The 23,816-nt window shown below is 44.3% G+C and overlaps 1 protein-coding gene and 1 non-coding gene across 2 annotated transcripts in view; one reads left to right on the top strand and one right to left on the bottom strand.

Moving 5' to 3' along the window:
• LOC140421366 (uncharacterized) overlaps positions 1 to 23,816 on the top strand; it is a 522,678-nt gene that overhangs the window by 77,640 nt on the left and 421,222 nt on the right. The gene's annotated exons all lie outside the window — the stretch shown is intronic.
• Positions 453 to 542, bottom strand: trnap-cgg (transfer RNA proline (anticodon CGG)). Its single transcript is given in 2 exon segments — positions 453 to 488; positions 507 to 542. It is a non-coding gene; the product is annotated as a tRNA-Pro (tRNA).

The raw sequence follows: 23,816 nt of genomic DNA, 5'->3' as shown, positions 1-23,816 counted from the left end.
CTGAAACAAAAACAGAAAATACTGGACAATCTCAGCAGGTCTGACAGCCTCTGTGGGACGAGATGGCAGCTGACGTTTTGAGTCTGAATGATTTGGGCTGGGGGGAGGAGGGACAATGCTGAGGGTAAAACATGTCAATGGAAGCAATGAAAATAAATTGGTGGAAATAAACATGTGGTGGAAGAAAGAGAGACTTCACAGTGTGAAGTTGCTGATCTGAATAAAATGAAAGGGACAGAGAGCTGCCTGAATCCACCAGAGTTAGTGTATAGAGATAAGTGAATGTCCACTCATAGACAACCTTTTCGAAAATGTCTCGAGTTTCTCGGTAACGAGAACTGGTTCCCGGCAGCGTGAGCTCAGTTTCTCAAAGCAACCCCAATGTGAATTAATCCGGCGGTCTGCGCCGTAAATAAATGAAGAAAACATGTTGTTTGACCAACATCATCAAAGGGCTCGTCCGGGATTTGAACCCGGGACCTCTCGCAAATTCCGAAACCCAAATACCCGAAGCGAGAATCATACCCCTAGACCAACGAGCCCCTCACACGTGACTGAAGCAGACTGTCATTGCCACCGAAAGTCGATCTAACATCTACGGAGAAAGCGGAAAATACTGCAACAACTCAGGGAGTCAGGCGGCATTTGTCGACAGGACAACAAAGCTCGTCTTTCATCATCACCTTTCATTAAAACCGAGACCGGTTAGAAATGTCGGACGTTGTAACCAAGTGAAATCCCGGAGGGAGCAAACAGAACAACAGGAAAGCGCTCTGACAGGGTGCAAGTCAGGAGAGATTAAATGAGAAAAGGCCTAGGGTTCCCTGGCCACAGGGTGAGGTTAGCATCGAATCAGAGAATGATTACACCACAGAATGAGGCCATTCGGGCTGCCGTGTCTATGCCAGCTCTCTGTCAGAGCAAAGGAACAAAGAAAGAAAGAAAAGATGTGTCTGGAGGAGCTGTCAGGGCAGATTGATCAACAGTTGCGAGAATGCAGCAAGTGTGAGAATGTGAGGATCTGTAGGGACCGCACAAATTCACATCAGCGGTGCTGCTGGGTTTTTCTAACTGGTGGAGTCGCATAGCCCCTGGGATGTTGTTGCACTCACCCTGGGATCTACCTCTCCCTCTTTGCCCCTGACCTGGATGACGCATTCTCATTGGGCAGAAATGGTCAACATCGATCAAGATCGAACGAAAATGTTAAATTTCTGTTGAAGGCTAAACCATACACCAAAACATCACATGGCCCTGCACGATAATAATAATCGTGTTGCTCGATGATGCTCTGTTGAAATGGTTATCGTGCATTGCAGACTTTTCCACATTTTTAGGTTCATTCCAGGATGGGATAGCGGAGACTCAGTGGCCTTGGGCCCACCTGAGTTAAGTTTTGGAAAAAATATCCATAATTTTAGGTATAATTAGCGCCACATCAGATAGTTTTCACTACCGCTGCTAGTACGTGGGTTTTCCAAGTTTAAATTTACTGTAGAAATCGCCGAATGGAGATGAGCCTTATGATTTACCAAACTGTCTCTGTGTTGACTTGTACAATAACAGAGAAAGCAATATAGCTGCAATAGATCGACCTGACTGCTTTCGTGAAATTATTCCCGCAAACAATGACTCTAAATAAAGCTTGGCTGTCCAGTAAATACTCGCTGAGGTTTTTCTACGGGGCGTTATGTTATATCCAATGCTGTGCCTCACTGCACAGCAACAGACCGACGCGTCCTCCAGACTGAGGGCGCTTATATTGAGGTTACAGTTCTGTTCGGACTTGTCAGCAGCCGCCAGATATCGTCTGAAGCTGCGTCTTTCTTCAGAGTTAATAAGAACATAAGAACTAGGAACAGGAGTAGGCCATCTGGCCCCTCGAGCCTGCTCCGCCATTTAATGAGATCTTGGCTGATCTTTGTGGACTCAGCTCCACTCTACGGCCCGTACACCATATCCCCGAATCCCTTTATTCTTTAGAAAGGCATCTATCTTTTTCTTAAAAACGTTTAAAGAAGGAGCCTCAACTGCTTCACTGGGCAAGGAATTCCAGAGATTCACAACCCTTTGGGTGAAGAAGTTCCTCCTGCACTCCGTCCTAAATCTACCTCCCCTTATTTTGAGGCTATGCCCCCTAGTTCTGCTTTCCCCGACCAGTGGAAACAACCTGCCCGCATCTATCCTATCTATTCCCTTCATAATTTTATATGTCTCAATAAGATCCCCCCCGCATCCTTCTAAACTCCAATGAGTACAGTCCCAGTCTACTCAACCTCTCGTCATTATCTAATCCCCTCAACTCTGGGATCAACCTAGTGAATCTCCTCTGCACTCCCTCCAGTGCCAATATGTCCTTTCTCAGGTAAGGAGACCAAAACTGAACACAATACTCCAGATGCGGCCTCACCAACACCCTATACAATTGCAGCATAACTTCACTAGTCTTGAACTCCATCCCTCTAGCAATGAAAGACTAAACTCGATTAGCCTTCTTAATCACCTGTTGTACCTGCACACTAACCTTTTGCGACTCGTGCACCAGCACACCCAGGTCCCTCTGCACAGCAGCATGTTTTAACATCTTACCGTTTAAATAATAATCCATTCTGCTGTTATTCCTCCCAAAATGGATAGCCTCACACTTGGCAACATTGAATTCAATCTGCCAGACCCTAGCCCATTCACCTAACCTATCCAAATCCTTCTGCAGACTTCCGGTATCCTCTGCACTTTTTGCTTTACCACTCATCTTAGTGTAGTCTGCAAACTTTGACACATTGCACTTGGTCCCCAACTCCAAATCGTCTATGTAAATTGTGAACAACTGCGGGCCCAACACTGATCCTTGAGGGACCCCACTTGTTACAGGTTGCCAACCAGAGAAACACCCATTTATTCCCACTCTCTGCTTTCTGTTAGTTAACCAATCCTCTACCCATGCTACCATTTTACCCTCAATGCCATGCATCTTTAATTTATGCAGCAACCTTTTGTGTGGCACCTTGTCAAAAGCTTTCTGGAAATCCAGATATACCACATCCATTGGCTCCCCGTTATCTACTGCACTGGTAACAGCCTCAAAAAATTCTACCAAATTAGTCAGACACGACCTACCCTTTGTGAACCCATGCTGCGTCTGCCCAATGGGGCAATTTCCCTCCAGGTGCCCTGCTATTTCCTCCTTAATGATAGATTCCAGCATTTTCCCTACAACTGAGGTTAAGCTTACCGGCCTATAATTACCCGCTTTCTGCCGACCTCCTTTTTTAAACAGTGGTGTCACGTTTGCTACTTTCCAATCCTCTGGGCCCACACCAGAGTCTAGTGAATATTGATAAATTATCACTAGTGCGTTTACAATTTCCCTAGCAATCTCTTGTAACACTCTGGGATGCATCCCATCAGGGCCAGGAGACTTGTCTACCTTTAGCCCCATTAGCTTGCCCAATACTGCCTCCTTAGTGATTACAATCATCTCAAGGTCCTCACCTATCATATCCTTATTTACATCAGTCCTGGCATGTTATTTGTGTCCTCCACTGTGAAGACTGACCCAAAAAAACTGTTCAGCTCCTCAGCCATTTCCCCGTCTCCTATTATTAAATCTCCCTTCTCATCTTCGAAAGGACCAATATTTACCTTAGCCACTCTTTTTTGTCTTATATATTTGTAGAAGCTTTTATTATCTGCTTTTATGTTCTGAGCCAGTTTACTTTCATAGTCTACCTTACTCTTCTTTATGGCTTTTTCAGTAACTTTCTGTTGTCCCCTAACGACTTCCCAGTCCTCTAGTCTCCCACTAATTTTTGCCACTTTGTATGTTTTTTCCTTCAATTTGATACTCTCCCTCACCTCCTGAGATATCCACGGTCGATTTTTCCCCTTTCTACCGTCTTTCTTTTTTGTCGGTATGAACCTTGTCTGAACACTGTGAAAGATCGCTCGGAAGGTTCTCCACTGTTCCTCAACTGCTTCACCATGACATCTTTGCTCCCAGTCTACCTTAGCTAGTTCTTCTCTCATCCCATTGTAATCACCTTTGTTTAAGCACAAAACACTAGTGTTTGATTTTACCTTGTCATCCTCCAACTGCATTTTAAATTCCACCATATTGTGGTCGCTCCTTCCAAGAGGATCCCGAACTATGAGATCATTAATCAATCCTGCCTCATTACACAGGACCAGATCTAGAACCGCTTGTTCCCTTGTAGGTTCCATTACATACTGTTCCAGGAAATTATCCCGGGCACATTCTATAAACTCCTCCTCAAGGCTGCCTTTACCAACCTGGTTAAACCAATCAATATACAGATTAAAATCTCCCATGATAACCGCTGTACCATTTCTACATGCATCCGTTATTTCTTTGCTTATTGTCTGCCCTACCATCCTGTTACTATTTGGTGGCCGAAAGACTACTCCTATCAGTGACCTTTTCGCCTTACTATTCCTGATTTCCACCCAAATTGATTCAACCTTGTCCTCCATAGCACCAATATCATCCCTTACTATTGCCCAGATGCCATTCTTAAACAACAAAGCTACACCACCGCCCTTACCGTCCATTCTATCCTTTTGTATAGTCTGATACCCTTGGTTTTTTAACTCCCAGTCGTGACCATCTTTTAACCATGTTTCAGTAATGGCCACTAAATCATAGTCATTCACGATGATTTGCGCCATCAACTCATTTACCTTATTTCGTATACTACGAGCATTCAGGTAAAGTACACTTATGCTGTTTTTTATGTCTTTGTTATGAATCCTAACACCTTGATCAGTAACTTTTCGCAATTTATTTTTCCTCTTACCCTTTCTCCTAATTTTCCTTGTCTTTGAACCCATATCTCTACATAATAACCTGTCACGTAACCTGCTGCCTTGATCTCCATTAACCATTACACTGTCCATAGCTTTACACCTCCCTTCCCCCCAACTTGCTAGTTTAAAGTCCTTGTGACCAACCTATTTATCCTATTCACTAGAACACTGGTCCCAGAATGGTTCAGGTGAAGACCGTCCCAATGGTACAGGTCCCTCCTGCCCCAGTACTGATGCCAATGCCCCATGAAATGGAATCCCTCTTTCCCGCACCACTCCTTTAGCCACGTGTTAACTTCTCTAGTTTTCTCAACCCTATGCCAATTGGCACGTGGCTCGGGTAGTAATCCAGAGATTATAATACATTGCTAATAATCCAGATTGGTGGCTGCGTCTCTTTCTGCTGATACCATTGGATGTAGTGAGTGTCCGACTCTGAATACTGACAATGTAATTGCACCGAATCTCCTTCTGACACGGGTTTTGTCACCGGTGACTGAGATACTGGATCTGCGCATTGTCCGCCTGCGATAGTGGAGGAATTAAATATCAAGAGTTTAAACAGAATTGACCTAGATTTGTTTGTAAATGTGTGAGTTTGTGGAACCTCCACTCTACCCACCAGATAGACATGTCTGATCATTAATTATTACAACCTATTTTCAGCTCATCTGGCATGGTGAACATTATCCAGTACTTACCGCCCAACAGTACTGCCAGTATTAGCAGAAACATGTCTGGCTGAATCTCTCTGAGTGAATGGGATGAGGCAGAGATTGAGAGGAGAGAGGGAACCCGGGTTCTGTTCAGTTCATTGTTCCACCCACACACTGCAGGGGACCAGGCCCATTGTGACATCACCCAGGCTACCAACCCCATTATGACATCACCTAGTCTCCTAAATATGTCGGCATTGATAGTGCTATCACATGACGTCACCACGCCCCTGCTTGGACATGGCACCCTCTGCTGCCGGATTTAGAACATAGAACATAGAACATAGATCGATACAGCGCAGTACAGGCCCTTCGGCCCACGATGTTGCACCGACATGGGGAGTCAAAAAACAAAAGCCATCTAACCTACACTATGCCATTATCATCCATATGCTTATCCAATAAACTTTTAAATGCCCTCAATGTTGGCGAGTTCACTACTGTTACAGGTAGGGAATTCCACGGCCTCACCACTCTTTGCGGAAAGAACCTACCTCTGACCTCTGTCCTATATATATTACCCCTCAGTTTAAGGCTATGTCCCCTCGTGCTAGCCATTTCCATCCACGGGAGAAGGCTCTCACTGTCCACCCTATCTAACCCCCTGATCATTTTGTATGTCTCTATTAAGTCTCCTCTTAACCTTCTTCTCTCTAACGAAAAGATCCTCAAGTCCATCAGCCTTTCCTCATAAGATTTTCCCTCCATACCAGGCAACATCCTGGTAAATCTCCTCTGCACCCGCTCCAACGCTTCCACATCCTTCCTATAATGCGGTGACCAGAACTGTACGCAATACTCCAAATGCGGCCGTACCAGAGTTTTGTACAGCTGCAACATGACCTCATGACTCCGGAACTCAATCCCTCTACCAATAAAGGCCAACACTCCATAGGCCTTCTTCACAACCCTATCAACCTGGGTGGCAACTTTTAGGGATCTATGTACATGGACACCTAGATCCCTCTGCTCAACCACACTTCCAAGAACTTTACCATTAGCCAAATAGTCCGCATTCCTGTTATCCCTTCCAAAGTGAATCACCTCACACTTCTCTACATTAAGCTCCATTTGCCACCTCTCAGCCCAGCTCTGCAGCTTATCTATGTCCCTCTGTAACCTGCTACATCCTTCCGCACTGTCGACAACACCACCGACTTTAGTGTCGTCTGCAAATTTACTCATCCACCCTTCTGCGCCCTCCTCTAGGTCATTGATAAAAATGACAAACAGCAACGGCCCCAGAACAGATCCTTGTAGTACGCCACTTGTAACTGAACTCCATTCTGAACTTTTCCCATCAACCACCACCCTCTGTCTTCTTTCAGCTAGCCAATTTCTGATCCACATCTCTAGATCACCCTCAATCCCCAGCCTCCGTATTTTCTGCAATAGGCTACCGTGGGGAACCTTACGGTATTTATCTCACTGCTGTTAGAATGCGGCCATTGAAAGAATTTCGCGTGCAGTGAAACACACAAGAAGATACAAATGTTTCCCAGAAACGCAAATTGGAGGTTTTTAGATTCAGCTTTTCGTGCTGTTGATGTTTATGTCAAATGATACAAAACGTCAAGTGACACTAAATCTATAGAATTCTTTGTTGGCCGTCTCTGGCCAAATCGTGCGCAGGACAATGTATGAACATTGTTAAGAAGTCTGAGCAAGTGCGGACGTTATATATCAGAATAACAGGCATAATGCAAATCTTTGCACAAGGCTAGCGAAACTTGCCTTCATTTGCTTTTAACAAAGAAAGTAGAAGCGCCCTCAATTGATGTGCTAAAATGATGTATTTTGGTAGTATAGATCACAAGTGATTGTTCCAAAATCAGCAGACAAAATCCCCCCGATTTCATGGAAAATTGGAGAGTGAAAGGTGAATTTTATCTATTTTGTTGCCATATGTTAACATCCGTAGTTCGACGCATGAAAGGACGAAGGAAGAAGATTCAACGGCAACTTTCAAAAGATAATTGTGAAGGGAAAGCAGCATGGGTAATGTGGGGTGGGAAGTGCAAGTGGGACAACGTTTCCAAATAGACACAGGTAAACTGAACCCTCGCTCCGTTCCCTAAATCTCTAAGATTCTGGGCCGTTAATGTCACTCCCACACTGTTTGTTCTCAGTCACTTGAGCAGTGAGCAGGTGCAGGATGGTCACAGATTCTGCAGGTTCGACCGTCGCTATTTCCTCTCCAGCACTTGTGACGGCAGCTGGTAGCCGCACAGTTTGATCAGTTTACAGTCTGTGGTGACCCCGGCCACAGCTTCCGCTGGCTGCTCGCGATCTGAACCGATTGTTCTGGTGGAGACATCGATGCCTCTGGCCCCTTCCTATCACTGGTTCTGTAAACAATCTGTATGTCTGTGTCAGCAGATCATTTCCTGCATTGAATAACCACGGAGCAAAAAGGCTGCTGATCTAAAGTACAACCAAAAATGTTGTGTCTGTTTTTATAAAATCATATAAACACATAAAGTAGATGGAATGAGGAAGGTGCTAAGAAGTAAATATAATTTGAATGAGTCAAAGAGGAGAAAGTATTCAGGGTTCAGATGCAAAAATTTGGCAACACGTTGCCGATGACGTTAAAGAGTTAAAGGATCCAGGTTCTATCAAAAGCGATGCAGATATTAGAACAGACACAGACAGTATAAGTATGTACAGATCACTGTTGGGAATGCTGTTCAAACACATGGACCGGTTCCGTGGCTCTTATTTCATTTGGTATTAACTTCACAGACAGAGTGTGGGAGGAATTGGGAAAGATGAAGCAGGGATGAGAGAAATCCATCAGTCAGCTTAAGGAAGAAGTGGACAAACATATGAACAGTAAATAGACATTTTAAAATAGTGAAATGTATGGAAACAAACAGTGGATATTTTTTTCAGCGAGACAGTATGTAAGTAATGGACCCATTCCCTCTCTTTGGGCTGTAAAACACTATGATTTTTAGATAATCAATGGCTCTGTTCAGTTAGACAGACAATAGAGCACTGACTATATGAATCATGCTAACCTGCTGTTACACACAGGAAGCACCGAGGTTCGGAATCAGTGACGGTTCAAGTGGTCTATGAATTGAGAGACAACCAATCGCTCAATGGCACCGTGTGTAACGTCAAATAAAGACATTCCACAATAGTCCAATCGGTGAGGAGCAGTTTAACATTCAGGGGGAGAATGTAAAGTTCACTCCTCTCCTCACCCGCACAGCATTGAGTCCCGGACTCGGCAGCAATTCCCAGTCTGGAAATCAGACCCGGATTGATCCGCCTTTTGTCCACCTTCATCATCATGACCAGAAACCCCAGGAAAGAGCTGTTTCCAGCTGGAACTCTGATGCTGCTGATATTGGGTGAGTTTATTTTCTTATCTGAAGCATCTTTTTTAACAATCTCATAATACCGTGTGGTTATGATAATTTTCTTTTGTTCCCAGCTGTTCAGTGTGAGGATCAGAGCTCCCGCCCTGAGCAGGTGGTGTCTCGGGAAGGGGATCGGGCTGAACTGAACTGTCGGATCTCCATTGGTTCAGGCGATACCGTAGCCTGGTACAGACAGACACTGACAGGAGCTCCCACATTTATCGCCTCCATTTACCAGGGGACTGAGACCAAAGGACGCTACACCCTGTCCTTTGACAGAACAACGAAGTCCAATACCATCTGTATAGATGAGAGCGCGATCCAGGACTCCGGAATGTATCTCTGTGCGAAGCAGACACAGTGAGACACAGAGCGGATCCGGCTGTACAATATCTTGTTCACTGCCGGGTCTCCGCTGCCCCGTTTACATTTCCACAAATCAGAATCTTTAGAAATGCCGGTGATGATCAGAATGATTAATTTCCCATATTAAACTCCATCTGGATAGAGTTACAATATCCAATAGCTGTTATTACAGTTGCAGAATGTCTAAACATGTTCTTTGGTTGTTCGACAGAGGCAGGCGGAAAAATGAATTTTCTCAGATCCCAGGTAGACAGATATGCGAGAGAAAGTTAGACAAACAATATGTAGCTAGGCAGATTGATAGTAGTTCGATAGATGGTCAGACAGACGGGGAGACGGATAGATATATAGATACACAGATAGATTAGTTTATTTTGCCTATGTACTCAAGCATATCTAGTTAATTATCCCTGTATGTATCATAACGTTAATGTTATTCTTGTTTTAACAGCTGTTCCTTGTCACACGGGGACATTTCAGATATGGATGTATCGGGTAACACAAGGACAGACCATCTCGCTTCATCACAATGTTACTCTCACAACAAATGACTTTGTATTCTGGTACCGGCAGTTTTCCAATCAGGCTGCAGAGTATCTGGTCTCCACACTCAGGGATGAAAGAGTTGAGGGAAGGTTTAAAGTGTCTGTGGACAGTGAGAAAGGTTCCATCACTCTCAGTGTTAACACGGTGGAGCTGTCAGACGCTGCGGTGTATTACAGTGCAGTGAGACACTGTGGAACAAAGAGACGAGGAGACTGTACAAGAACTCACTCAACATGAGGACTGTGGAGACAAGCAGCCCGTGTGCAATGGAAATGAGAGTGATCCAAACAAAATGGATAAACAAATGTTTTTCATCCGTGTGATTTATTGGACTGAAAAACATGTGTTATTTCCAGTGATATGACTTGCAGATTAGCCCACAGAACAATATCAATCACTTTTTTTCAGTCCATTTATTTATGTAAATGAACACGGACTTTGCAAATGTAGAAGGCACGTCAGAAAGCTGAGACAAGTGATCTCGGATCAATATTAAATAGAAAATGTAGCAAAAGAAAAACAACGAACAAGGCATCAGATACAGCAACCAAAGCAATAATAACACTTTGATGATAATAATCCACCAATATCCTGCAGCAATATTCGGGAATACATTGATAATCGCTGTTTCACAGACAGAATTGCACTAGCTAACGTTCCGAGATCTTCTCTTTGGTTAGAACTTGCAGAGCTGTCAGTTAGTTCACCGCTGTTACAAGTGACAGCTGGCATTACAGGAAATATCTGTGACGCTTCACCACAACCACATTTCGGGCAAGAATAAAGATGTGAATTACGGATTCTCAGGCACGTCTTCTGGGCCGGAGGTTCTGCGTTTCAATACCACTCCAGGGCTTTATAGCTACTGAGGGTGTGTTCCTAGCCTGGTCACTGATCTATGGAGATCAGTTCCGCTTCTTCATCTCTTGTAATTTGAAGGGGAAGCTGGAAACGGTCGATAGGTTTCGTTCGAACTCTTGTATCTATCAGAGTGCCTCATGAGCACCAGTGGAGTCTAGAGTCCCAGCGTAACTCCGGGAATCCCGCCTACTCCCAGCGTAGAGTGTTGGGATACGATGAATAACGATGATATTTCTAAGTGTGAATCCATTTATTTCCCAGCTGTGTTGAGTGAATTACTCGATTAACTGTAATGCCCGCAGAAGATGTGAAAAACAGAGCTTTGTAATTTAAGAACTGACCTGTTAAAAGAGCTGCAGCTGTGAGGAATAAAGACAAAGTAACAGGCGGCATGTTTGCAGGGAGCTGGCGGTGGATCTGAGCAGAGTGGCTGAAGCGGAAATTGTTTTCGTCAAGAATTGACGCGGGGTTGAGTAACATCCGGGTCTCTGCTGATTGAGTCATTGTTGACAGCATCATCAGATGACATCCAATCAGCTAAACCCGTCTTTGTTTTCAATTCAATCAGGGCTCCGGAGCATGGCGACTCTGCGAGCTCTCTCCCCCTGTACCTTTTCTTTTGTATCCTGTCAGCGTTCTGACCTACTAAAACTATTTTCCTCATCTGAGATGATTACTATGTTCTTCTATGTTTTCTTTCTGCTGTTGCTCATATATTTGCTTTGTTTGGCTTCTTGTTCCGCACTGTAACCAATCACTGTTTTGTCGATGTACCATTTGTCAATGTTCTCTGTTGATTATTCTTGTGTCTACTATGGACGTACTGTGTACGTTCCTCGGCCGCAGGAAACTACTTTTCACTGGACTTCGGTCCATGTGACAATAAATCAAATCAAAAAACCAATCAGCTCACTGTTCTTTTTATGTCTAATTAATGCAGATAGGGAATTGGCCAGTGGCTCCCGCGGAAATTGAATACAAAAATGTGATGAAAAGACGATTGCCGCATTTTAAATAAACTGTTTGGTTTGAAGGTCTTCGATCAGAAAGGTTAAATCTGTTCATCTCTCCACAGATGCTGCCTGCCATTTATTTTATAATACATCCTATCACTGCCGCCTGCTGGTGGCACGACGACACAGCATTGCTGCCTCATAACGCCAGAGGCCCGTGTTCAATTGCAGCATTGGGTGACTGTGTGGAGTTTACATTTTTTCCCTGTGTCTGCGTGGGTTTGATCCCACAGTCCAAAGATGTGGAGGTTAGGTGGATTGGCCATTCCAAATAGCCCCTTTGTGTCCAATGATGTGCAGATTTTGTGGGATTGCGGGGGACTGGGCCGTGGTACGTTGCTCTTTCAGAGGCTCAGTGCAGACTTGATGGTCCCAATAGCATCCTTCTGCACTGCAGGAATTCTGCACTGTTGGAATTATATGTTCTAAAAACTTTTCAAACTCAGTTCAGAGAAAGAGCTTGCTTCAGGGTAATGTGCTGCTCTTCAATACACACACTGAGCTGATATTGTCATTGGACGCAGGAATCTCACCGATACTCTACGTCATTGTATTGTGATGGTCTTCGCATCTAACTTCCGTTGTAGTTGACTTCAGGTGGCAAAATGTCTGATCTGCAAAGTGGCTGGAGTACCTGTTTAACTGTTTCAACAGCTTGGTTCGCACGGCGTAGGAATCAACTGCAGCGTGGATCACTTGAGGTTCAGCGGTGGTTACAATGCTGAAATTTATCAAATTAAGTGTGCACAAAATAAAAAGATTTTACCAAAATCCGCGTTTTGTTCACAATCATTTGGGAAGGGAAATATCTGAATGATTACTGCTGGGTTTCTGCATGTTGCTTGAATTAGTTGCCGCTCTATGTAGTTTATTAGATACAGTTTAAAGTAAACACTTCTCTTTCTGCCTTAACTCCTTAAGGACAGAGGCTGAGTGTCAGAACCTCCCTGATTCAGATATGAGTCGGAATGTCTTTGACTGAAGGTGGTGTATTTATACACATATAATTCTTCACTAATATGTACAGTCTACTTTTAAAAGACATAAAAGTTCTCGATTTCATTATCGGAAATTGTTGAATGCAGCCTTGGTCCCTGAAGACTCTGACGCGCTTGAAAGCTGTACCTTGTAGTTCCATGTCGCCACCACCAGAGGATAGTGGGACAGCCTATTGGCTTCAATGACGGGACAAATACCAGACCCGCAGTGCCCAATAAATATTGAGAACATACAAGTAAGGACAAATGACGAGACAGAAACAGCACTTTGGCATTGATAGCAAACGAAGTATATTATTAGGAGTTGTCAAAGTTGTTATTACTGTTGCTATGCTTCAAATATTCAACAACAACGTTTGCAGTGCAGCCATGAAGGTGAGAATACGTGTTCAACATGCAAAATAAGATTTTTGGACGAGTATTAAGTGATCCCTATTTTACGCTCAGAGTGATCAGAATGTGGAGTATAGCTTGAGCTGCAATGTGGGAGGAAATGAAATGGAATAAGTGGCTGCTACAATTGAAGGCGAGATGTCGGGTATCTCCGGATAAGAGAAAAAAGCGAAATAAGTTTTTATTTGACGCCATCTTATCAAGTGCACATTGGCAGGGATTGACATGAAGATTGCAGTCTGCAATTACCAACACATGCCATCAGCCAGCAATGTGAATCACTGAGAATAATTGAAAGTAAGCGGCCTACTTTAAACCCAGAGAGCCTGAGCCGGAATCAATGTGAAATATTGAGTATGAGCGGTTAAACCAAGAGACTCAGCTTTATTTGTTAGTTCAACAGGAATGACACTCTGAATTAGGCTTGACGCGTGTGTTTGGATCCTTGTTAATACTTCTGAATATAATATCCATCTCTTTCTTCTGATCCGGACCTCGCTGGACACTTTCTTCAACTGGCATTTCGTGTAATCTGTGAATGCTCTGGATTCACAGTGTAATTTTACTCTGATCTGCACGGGGCTGACTGGAGAAGCTGAGGAGCTGAAGCTCCTTCGGGAGGTGGCTGTTACTGATGCGGGAATCGTGTTGATGAACTGCACCCACTCCATTATGTTTCACATTGTGCACAGATACAGACAGCTTGCGAATCAGCCACCTCAGCATCTGGTGATGGCCACAAGAGGAAACAACCAACATGGGAGGATTACTCAATGAGTACGGAATGTCGGCAATCTACTTATTAAAAGAGACCGTCCCTATTTTACCCCCAATAGAAGTGAGTGCCGCTGGCTGGGTCTTCATTTATTGGCCATCCCGAACTACCTTTGAGAAGATGTCTTTCACCCGCATTTGTGAACTTCTCCAGTCATGTTAATGTTAGGTTCCGTGAATTGGCCATTCTAAATTCCCCCCTGTGTCCAAAGATGTACAGGTTAGGTTATGGGGTTACGGGGATGGGGCGGTGGATTGGGCAGAGTGTGTGTGTTTATATGTGTGTGCATCTCTTTTTCTCTGTGTGTGTGTTTGTGCATGTGTGTCTGTGTGTGGCTTTGTGTGTGTGTTTGTGCATGTGTGTCTGTGTGTGGCTTTGTGTGTGTGTTTGTGCATGTGTGTCTGTGTGTGGCTTTGTGTGTGTTTGTGTCTAGCCTGCGTGCAAGTACGTGTCCACACCCGACTATGTGCACACAGAGAAAATGTCAGAAGAGCGATAGCCTCAGGCGGATTCGGGCGGCAAGAGTTTAGAGTGGATGAGTTAATATCACAACTGTAATACTGACTGGTTGACAGTTGGTATCTGTTCAGCACCTGCAGCGGCGCAGTCAGTCCGTCCAAAAATCGGCAAATCACCGTCACATCCGCTCATTGATTGTGAGCTGATATCATATAAGAAATCACAATACGTAGATCAGTTTTGCTCAATACCTGTTTGTGTACTCTAGTCTGGAATTAATTCAATCCAGCTCTATGCCGCCAGTGTGCAGATTCTTTAAACGAAATCTCGGGCACTGACAAAATAATGGCACAAAATGGCACTCCCCTATCATACCTCAAAGACTGATCCTGTTCAGTGACCAACATTGGCTTCACTGGAGTCGTTGTTCCTGCTGTGTGGAGAACAATTTCACTCAGTACCCTTCCCCTGCGCTGCCGCCGTTAGTCAGAAAACAAATGAGCTTTGCGTGGATTGGCTGAATCGTGGAACCTGTACGTTGATAGGTTGTCATCTGATATCTGTATCAAGTCCTAACCAATCGGGACAGAGGGTGGATATCACTCAGCATCCTCTGACCTGATTACGAAGAATAATTTAAGATTGAGAGAGTCCTCTTCTAATCCGCCATCATCTCTCTGTGACTGCTTTGAAACTGATTTTCTAATTAATTCTCGCTGCTAAATCACTCTTAATCGCTAATTATAAAAGTTATATAAGTATTTTTCATGATTTTGTTTAGTCCGTTAGTACAGTGAACACGGGAACATCAATAAATTGAACCGAATTGAAGGTCAGCACTCGGATTCCTCCTCGATTCAACACTGAACATAGTTCGGAAAACAGGGCAATATTCTGTCAGTGAAGGAAAAGGGAAAGACTGAGGTGACATTTCGGACTAATCGCGGTGGCTTGATCCTAAGTTGACTTTGTCATATCCACGAACCACATCACAGGAGATGAAGGTGAAAATGAAGTCGTACTGGGTGTTGTTGTAAGTTCCCTTAAAGAAGATTCACTCCTTGCATTCAAGCATTCAAGCCAGTGGGCTGAGGAGAATTTTTAGCTGTCTAGATTTAATGAATTGTGTTGGTGTTGGAGTGATTCAGGTGGATAGGCCCAGAGAAGTGTCATTCCATCGAATCCCTACGGAGCAGGGGAGGCCATTTGGTCTAACGAGTGTGCACCGACCCTCCGAAAGAGTACCCGACCTAGGCACACTCACCTGCCCTAGCTCGGTGACAGCGCACATTGATCGTGGCCAATGAACATATCCTTCACATCTTTGTGGGAGGAAACCGGAATGCCTGAGGAAACCCACTCAGACAAGGGGAGAATGTGCTAAATCGACACGGTCACCCAAGGAATCGAACCCGGGTCCCTGGTACTGTGAGGTCCCTGGTACTGTGAGTTGGCACTGTACCAACTTGCCGACCCTTTCCTGTGCCCGCCCGCCCGCCCGCTCTCCCGCCCTTCCTCCTCAGCCCTGGCCTGGAGGCTGAGAGTCGCCCCGCTACTCCCATCGACGGCCTTTGGCCAGCGTCTCTTCGTCATCTCGCTGGCCATTATTTAATTTAGTATCACTGTGAACTGGTTCATGACATTATCGGGTGATTCCATTTCACAGACGAAAACTTCAATAACATGTCTTTTGTCCAGCAATAGCCACGATTTAATTCTAATTGTGATTCATTTCAGCATAGCAGAATTGGGCTACTTGTTAGATGTAGACTGGCAGTAATCTAACTGATTGCGCAGATGGTGAAGGGGCACACGCCCTTCCTGGATTGGCAGAGGATGGGCAGCTCGACTTCACAAACTAACACAATATGAGGTTGGCCTACAGAATATATTACTTTTGATGCAGTATTCCACAGAGTAAGCTCAGAAGGAAAATTGAAGCGAGATTACTGGAGGCATCGACCCGGAAACAAAACCTGACATATTCACTCTCTGGTCAATTGTAGCCTTTATTTGTGATTGCACATTATTTCTGTCCGCCAGGAAGGTTAAAGGCAGCAAAGTATTCTGGACGGAAGAATGCCAATGCTACATACCCGGTTCCTAATTTCCTACTCTACTGAGTGCACTAAATCATCAATTAATCGACGATGATTTTTTTCCAGATCCCTTCCAAAATAACCTTTAATACGTTCTTTGCTACTAGACTGCTCCGAAATTTGAGGACGTTACATTTCCCGTGAATCAAGGAGCGTAGGAGTCTTCATTAGAGCAGTGTAGATGTTGCGGCACCGACAATAACCAAAGCAATTCCTCACGTCCACTGATGATGAGTGCCAGAACCGGATATGACGTTGGCGATATCACTTCCTTTGTCCGTTCAAAGCTGAGACATTTCAGTCTGCTGTGGTGCTCCTCACAGCTTCTGCCACAGTGGAGGAGACGCTGATGCTCACATGGTGACCTGCTGACAGTGATGTCTATCCCGGGAACATTCTGTCTGCTTCTGTCCCTCTCTGTGATCTGTAAGTAGCCATGGAATCCGATAACAAAACCGGACTTTCATAGTTCCCTGTAGTGACCTGGAAATATTTAAATATTCAATTTCTCTTCCAGGCGACAGCGTTGGCGGTGATTCTGTGCACCAGGACAATCCGATCATGATGGTGAGGGAAGGGGGATTGGTAACACTGAATTGCAGTTTTACAACAGGTGATCAAAACCCTTACCTTTATTGGTATCGGCAACTTCCCGGTCAAACCCCAATAAACGTGTTGCTTATCACCCAATACGGTACCACCCCAGCCGACTTCGCACAGGAACGATTCACGGCAGAGCTGAACACAGAGGAGAGCGCCGTTTGGCTGAGAATTTCTAACGCGGAGTTGTCAGATGGAGCCATGTATCACTGCGCTCTGAGACCCACAGCTGCATAGCTCCGTATGTGGCCCGTACAAAAACTGCAACACAGTGTTTGGTGAGAATAATATGTGACTGAACACCCGCCTCGTGATAGTCTGTATAGCGTTGTTATTATCCAGCGAGAATAGCCCCACAGGTAATCTACCATTAGCTGAGATCAGGGGACTAGGACTTTAGGGTTCTATAATGAAGAAATGTCAGTAGATTACCTGGGTTTTTTACTGGGTCAATTATTCGTACATTGTGTTTTAACTTTCACGTTTTCGCTTTTCACTGCACGCCAGTTTTGTATTTTCTCATCAGTTCTTTCATTCCGCTGAAAAGTGATGCAATTCCTGGAGCTGATGCAACTCCTTAATCAATTCAAACTTAATAATATGAGACACTGGACTTGCACATTCAGAAGTTACACAAGAATATTGATGCTATTCACGGAAGTCAACGATATTTGGAGAGAATATTTTTTTAAAGCAATGAGCAAGATGGGTCCTGCTGTGCCCAGTAGAATCTGCCCGCGTAGCTTTGCAAAACCAATATAACTGCATATTCTCACATACAGGTAAACACCGAGCGCTCTCCACAGCCACTTCCAGATGCACACAGGGGCATGCAAACTTAAATATGTACCTTCGAGTGCACGCTCTCAAACGCAGACTCAAAGGTACACAGACAGATGCATGTCTGCACAGAGATCAACTGATAAAACTGTCTCTCTGGTCAATAAGAGATAAAATTGTCTGTCAGATCAATTGGAGATCAAATTGTCTCTTAGGTTAAATAAAGCTCAAACTGTCCCTCATGTCAATTAAGCATCGAATTTTGACTCAATCCACTGAAATGTAAAACGTCTCTCAGATTAACCAGCGTCCAGTTGAGTATCTTGAATAGCTTTTGCTCAGTCTGATCAGTCGGATATGGCATTAAAGCTTCTAGTTTCGAAATAAGCACTAGTTCTGGCCATGTTCTCAGCTCTGCACATTTGGTGTTCTACAGGAAATGACATGAGACCATTCGCTGGCCTTCCCATTTCTGCCACGCAGCAAGTGACATCAATGCTTTCTGATTGGATATTGTGAGGCCCAGAAATTCCCTCGCATTCCAGATTGGCATCAATGTGTCCGTGTCTTCCACATTTCACCCCTCCCCCACCCCTCACCCCCTTTCCACTATGGTCTGGGTGACATTCATTGTCGATTAAATGATTAGAATTTTAATTGGTAATAATTTCTGGTAATTGCTAATAATATCTCCACGAATTCGTGAGAAAATGAGATAATTGATGTTTACCTAAAATCGAACTGTTCCTGCAACACGTTTGCAGTATTACCAAAAGAAGATCAGAAATAAGGAACCATTGGGAAATATATATTTACAAGAACGATATCGGAATTGATAATTAATATCTATGAGGAATCGTGATAGAGGGGTGGGTTGATTCTCTAGTAAAGTGATGACTGTGAGACAACTTGATGCGCATGAATCAAGAGTTTTACAGGTTTGTCATGGGGAACAGGGCTTCCCTTGTGGCGGACATAAATCTATGGGTCACACATTCAAACATCACAAAAATACTAAATGGGGAAATCAAGAAAACGTTGTATCAGAGAATGGCTGGAATGTAGTGAAAAGTAGTTTTTGCTTACAGTTCAGACAGACCGTTCCATACATGAAAAGAAAATATATAATAGGGCAAACATAAAATACACAATGTGAATACATAGACACAGGCATCGGGTGAAGCATACAGGAGTGTAGTACTACTCAGTAGAGACGACACCACGAGGCGGGGTTTGGTGAATTGTGCAGCTTCACTCAAGGGGAAGTTGGTTGAAAGGATGATGGAAAAATGAACAGGAGGATACGTTGATGGAGTAAGATTATGAGTAAGGAGTCATGGCTAAAACACCAGGCAATGATAAACCCCCACGTCAACTAGTTATGCCGAATGAAATATTCAATTTCCCTAAATAATGTCGAAGTTTCTGCAACACTTACTGGGATTTATTTTACGATCAGTTCACTTCAGTTTAACAATTGATGTTATTTTAACCGTGTGTTCCAGATCTGGGCGATGGGGATTTTGTTACCCAGCGGGATCCCGCCCTCACACAGACAGAGAGAGAAATGTCAATTTAACCTGCAACTCTTCCGGCGATGCTTATTCTGGTACCGACACTCTCCAGGCAGACAGGCCGAGTTTGCAGTTCGGGGGCACACGGACGGCAGTGGGGAATTTAAGGCGGATTTAGCACTGAACCTAATGTCTGATGCAGTCCAGCAGGCAGACACATTGTACCGATTGACCATCTCGGGACTCCGGCTGTTTGGCGCCGCGGGCTGTTACAGTGGATTGAGCCTGATGGGAACGGGTGAAAGCCTCGAACAATAACCGCTGCTGGTTTCTGGGTCACAGCTGTTGTGAGCTGTTTATAAAAGCGGCTCATACCCTGTGCACATAAACTTCAAGCAGGGTCCAAATAAACACTATGGAAGAGCAGTCAGATCAACTATTTATTCCCTCTGTATTTGGCATTGACGATGGGAGATCAAAATGGACTGTTCTCCATTGCCAATAAAAACAAACTTCAGCCGGTTTCCTGAGACTAGTTATGTCGTTTAACCGCCACTTCAGACATCGTTCCTGGGAATGGGGCCAATAATATTGAAACCCAATTCCAGCCATTCCCTGCTACAAACATTTTCTTGACTTTCACATCGAGTATTTTTGTGATTCTTGAAACAGACTATTTCATTCGGCACAACTTGTTTATGTGGGGTTTTAATCATCGCCTGGTGTTTTTTCCACCACTTCTTACTCCTCAACTTACTCCACCAACGTTAAAATATAAGCCTGAATTTAAACAGAAGTATCTAAAGTGGAGACTATCGCAATAATTATATGAACTTGGTTTGAATATTTACCACTTGGACACACCATACTAAGACTGTAGAATATAAGCACCTTTGGACGGTTTGCTGCCATCTTGCGGAAGGCACCAGAATTTCCACCGGCACGTTTTCCGTCAATTCCGAGAACTGTTGAAGAATTTGTTTCTCAAGTCATCCAAAAGGCAATGCAGACCGGCTCAATATCGTTTACTTTAGTGTAAATTCGTCATTCGACGATACAATTGACAGGCACGGTAGCACAGTGGTTAGCACTGTTGCTTCACAGCGCCAGGAACCCAGGTTTGATTCCCAGCTTGGGTAACTGTCTGTGCGGATTCTGCACATTCTCTCGTGTCTGTGTGGGCTTCCTCCGGGTGATCCGGTTTCCTCCCACATGTCCCGAAAATGCGTGCTTGTTCGGTGAATTGGATATTGCGAATTCTCCCTCTGTATACCCGAACAGGTGCTGAAATGTGGCGACTAGGGGATTTTCACAGTAACTTCATTGCAGTGTTAATGTAAGCCCACTTGTGACAATAATAACGATTATTATTATAGGCATTGGGATTATTAATCTCAATTATCATGCTTGATTTATCAATGAATTAAAACACAACCTCGCTTAGATTGTATTAGGGAATTGGGCCGCCCTGTCTATATTTATATTCCAACTATCTCTGTTTATACTGCACTAACACGATTCTCAGCAACACGAGAACCTTGACCATGTTGATATTTCACCAGAATCTGCGCCTGTGAATATTACAGAGTGCACCATGCTCTCACTGCTCTCTCAAGACTCAATCATGTATACTTCCTGCTCTGTGGAAAATCACCAACGTTACAAATCTCTTTATATTTGTAATTGTGAATTTCACGCAAATCCTTAGATCACCACCAATTCCTGGTTCCGGCTAATATTCGTCGAGAAATTCTCTCTCTATGATTATTTTAATACATAGGAAAGTACAGCAGTTGCCTCTTATATTCCCTCTGAAATAGTTGGGCATCATTGTGCCAGACCGATCAGCATTGTGGATGAATCTACACCACATTGGCTGCAGCAATTACAGAAGGCAGTTTACCACCACCTTCTCAATGGCAATTACAGATAGGCAATGAAAGCTGGGCTAGCCAGCGATGCCCACTTATTATGAATGAATGGAATGCACAGTTCAATATATTTCGTCTTGTAAATGATAACTTCATGTCTCTCATTACTTTTACAATTGCAACTTAAATTTTAGGTTTGATGTCAAACATTATCTGGTTCAGGACGCCTATTTTCTTTAACCGTGACTCTAGGTCTCTTCGAAGGTTGTTGTAAGGATCTTTGGGAGTTGGACTCGGAGAGAAACCCAACACAGTCATCTCCTCTTTCAGACAACAGGTCCCGACCCCAGAAGCCAAAAGCAGTACGGTTTTCCCCAAAAAGCAGAGGGAGAGATCTCCAAAGTAATACAGAGTTTGCTTGATCAAGGCGTACTCCAATCAGTAGACTCCACGAATAACACACCAATTTTGTCCGTCAGGAAACCCGATGGATCATGGTGACTGACCATTTATTACCGGGAACTGAACAAAGTAACTCCAGTAGCAGCCCCCACCGTAGCCACGAGTCCCGAAACCATGCTCAAACAGGGACTCCAGTCAAAATTTCTTTCGGTTTTGGACATTAGCAATGGCTTTTGGTCCATTCCATTGGATAAAGCGTGCCAGTACAAATTCGCATTTACATTCCAGGGACAACAATACACATGAATGTGCTTTCCACAAGGCTTCCACAACTCCCCCTCCATTTTCCACCGACAGCTGGCAAATGAACTAGCAAACTTTTCCTGACTCGATTGTCTGGTCCAGTATGTAGATGACTTGCTACTACAGACAGACACAAAGGGAGAACGCCATGACCAAGTACGCCTCGTGGCATACGCCTCACGCACGTTAGATCCTGTCGAGCAAGGATTTTCTGCCTGCGAAAGGCACTTGCTCACAGTTTTTTGGGCAGTACAGTACTTCGCCTACATTACAGGACTCAACCCCATCACCATGCTCACTGAACACACCCCAACACAGCTATTATTAGACGGTCGACTTAAAGATGGCACAGTCAGCCAAATCTGCGCAGCCCATTGGACCCTTCTTTTACAGGGACGGGACATTACAGTTAAAAGAACCAAGACCCACACTTTCCTAGCCGATAATTTGCAATATGCAGGTACCCCACATGAGTGTGAGATCATCACCACACAACACAACACTGGCCCATTTATACCTAAGTCAGTTCCCAGAAAAGCAGGTAATACACCCCAGAGACCCCAGCCCACAGACACATGCGCACCCCTGAAAATTTATGTGAATGGCTCCTCCACAGTTTTGAATGGAAAGAGAATCACCAGTTGCGGCATTTATGTAGAGAACGCGCAGGGACATGCCCTAGATGTGATTTCATTAAAGTTGCCAGGACATCTCGGCTCGCAGGCAGCAGAGCTGGCAGCCATAGCGTATATTGTTGATCACCCTGACTCGTTTCCGAACCCAGCAGACATATATTCGGACAGTTTATATGTCTGATATAGTTCAACAGAATTCCTACCCCTGTGGGAAACTAGAGGATTCGTTTCTGCAGACGGAAAGCCCCTACCCTCAGCCCCATTACTCGAGCATATCCTAGAGACAGCTAAAAATAGGAAATATGACATAATTAAGGTTCGCAGTCATCACCGCTATTTCCCCCCTTGTAATGTTAAAGCAGACGCCCTAGCGAAGGCAGGCTCCAGGCATGGTTACTTTTGGAACCCCCCCCCACCCCCACCGAGAGCACCACAGTACACGCGGTTCAGGTCTCACAGACTAACATTCAGGATCTAGCGAAAGCCCAAAAAGACGATCAAAAGCTCAGGGAAGTTTTAAAAGGGACCTTCCCAGCCCCGTACGATAAGTTTAAGAACACAATCACCACACATCACGGTGTGATTTTCAAAGGAGGCATTTATGTAGTTCCATGCCAGGACAGGAACCAGATTATTTGTCAGTTCCATGACAATCATGGACACCAAGGCATTGAACGCACCCTAACCCATCTCAAACCTCTCTGCTGGTGGCCTGATTTAAAAGCCGATTTTACTCACTACATTGAAAATTGCTTGATCTGTGCCCAGAACAATCCGGTCAGATATGCACGAGAGGCTCAGCTTAGTCACACCCGCCCCGTTAACTGGACGAATTTGCAGATAGATTATATAGGACCCCTACCCCCCCTGCAGAAATGGTTTTAAGTATGTGTTGGTGGTCATCGACACCTTCACAAAATGCGTGGAAGCTTTTCCATCCAGGAAGAATATGGCCAAAACAACAACTAAAATCCTAACACAGCACATCTTTACAAGATGGGGCCTCCCACGCAGTATAGAGTCCGATCAAGGCTCCCATTTTACAGGACGAGTAATGAAAAACATCCTCACAATTTTCGGAATTAGGCAGAAGTTTCACATTGCATACCACCCCCAGTCAAGCGGCATTGTAGAGAGGATGAACAGAACTCTAAAAACCACTATCAGGAAAATGGTGCATCAAAACAACAGCACCTGGGACTCAGTTCTCCCCTTTGCACTGATGTTCATAAGAAACAGTAAGAAGTTTTACAACACCAGGTTAAAGCCCAACAGGTTTGTTTCGATGTC

This window comes from Scyliorhinus torazame, chromosome 5 (assembly GCF_047496885.1).
Source record: "Scyliorhinus torazame isolate Kashiwa2021f chromosome 5, sScyTor2.1, whole genome shotgun sequence".
NCBI lineage: Eukaryota > Metazoa > Chordata > Chondrichthyes > Carcharhiniformes > Scyliorhinidae > Scyliorhinus > Scyliorhinus torazame.
Note: the sequence above shows the minus strand (reverse complement) of the source record. Positions and strands in the feature narration are given on the sequence as shown.